This window comes from Petaurus breviceps, unplaced genomic scaffold (genome assembly GCF_028583685.1).
Source record: "Petaurus breviceps papuanus isolate PSGF00001 unplaced genomic scaffold, PetGlider_PUasm1.0 171, whole genome shotgun sequence".
In the NCBI taxonomy this organism is placed as follows: domain Eukaryota; kingdom Metazoa; phylum Chordata; class Mammalia; order Diprotodontia; family Petauridae; genus Petaurus; species Petaurus breviceps.
The window spans coordinates 3,209,844-3,211,329 of NW_027185754.1; positions in this window are offsets into that span (position 1 = coordinate 3,209,844).

Consider the following 1,486-nt stretch of genomic DNA (forward strand, 5'->3'; position numbering starts at 1 on the left):
CCCTCCCTTTTATAGGTGAGGAGACAGCGATCCCCAGAAGGGAAATTACTTTCTTAAGGTCACATAGGGAGTGAGTAGCAGAGTCAGGATTTGAACTCAGATCCAGGGCTCTTTGGGTTTATAATCTCCCAGCTTCAACTTTTGGACTAAGGATTTACTCCCGAACATAGTACAAAGCCTGGGTAACCTTGTTCCCAGCACCCTCAGCTTTCTCCCATCACCTATCACTGCCTCTCCTTCATAGGATCATAGAGCTGGAGGCTGCCTCTTCCACCCTCCTCCTCCTTCCGGCTCTCTCCCCCTCCTCAATTCTGCATCTTAATCCATCTTTTCCATCAGTCAGTGAATGAAACATAATCTCCCCAGTGGGCTGTGCGCCTTAATCACGTCAGTAAATGTCATTTTTTTAAAAAGCCAATAGTCATAGAATCAACACATTAACACACATGGGCAGTATTTTGCTGTAACTACAATTCTCTCAGCCATGAGGCAGGTGGGGGTGAAGGATTTTTCTTTTTCCCATTACTGCTGAGAAGGAAAGATTGGGAGAGAAGCCCAGCAAGCTGGAGGAAACAGATCAATGCCCTTAATTCTTTTTCCTCCCCAAGTAAAAAAGGCTTTTTTTTTTCTTTCCTTTTTTTTTTTTACATGATAGAGCCCTATCTGTGATTTTATTGGTATAGGGAAATACTGAAGAGGAAATTCTCTTTACCAATGCAGGTCTTTACCTGCTCTAAAATTTAGTTTAGAGACTTGCCCAGGGGTGCTGAGAGGGTCTGTAACTTACCGAGTGTCACAGAGTGAGTATGTGTCAGAATCAGGAGTTATGTCCAGATCTTTCTAGAATATAAACCCCTTGAGGGTAAGACCTTTTTTTTTTTTTAAATCCTCAGTACCTAGCTTGGTGCTTAGCATATAGTAGGGCCTTAAAAATGGCTTGTGGATTGACTCATTGATTGACTGATTCCTTTCCTGACTCCAAAGTCAGATATCCATTCATTACAAAATGCTGCCTAAATCACTGGAGGCAGCCAAGTGGTTAGAGCTCTTGGATCTGCAGAGGTCTAGACCCAAATTCAAATCTAGCCTCAGACACTTGCTTCCAAGTTGTATGACCCTGAGCAAATCACTGAATCCATTTGCCTCAATTTCCCCATATGTAAAATGGGGATAATGGCATTAGCCTTCCAGGGATGTTGTCAAGATTAAATGAGATAATAATTGTATGGCTCTTAGCCCAGTGCCTGGCACATAGTAATTGCTATATAAATGTGAGCTGTTATTAAGTCATAGCCTTCCCCAGTCGTGGGTAACAGATTTCAAAGGAGGGAAAGGGAGAACTACTAAAAGCAGAAGACTAATGGAGTTTTCTGCTCATTTGAGAAATCACCTCAAAGTTTTAGCAATAAGAAGGCCCAGAGAGGGGGGTGTGTGTGTGTGTGTGTGTGTGTGTGTGTGTGTGTGTGTGTGTGTGTGTGTGTGTGTG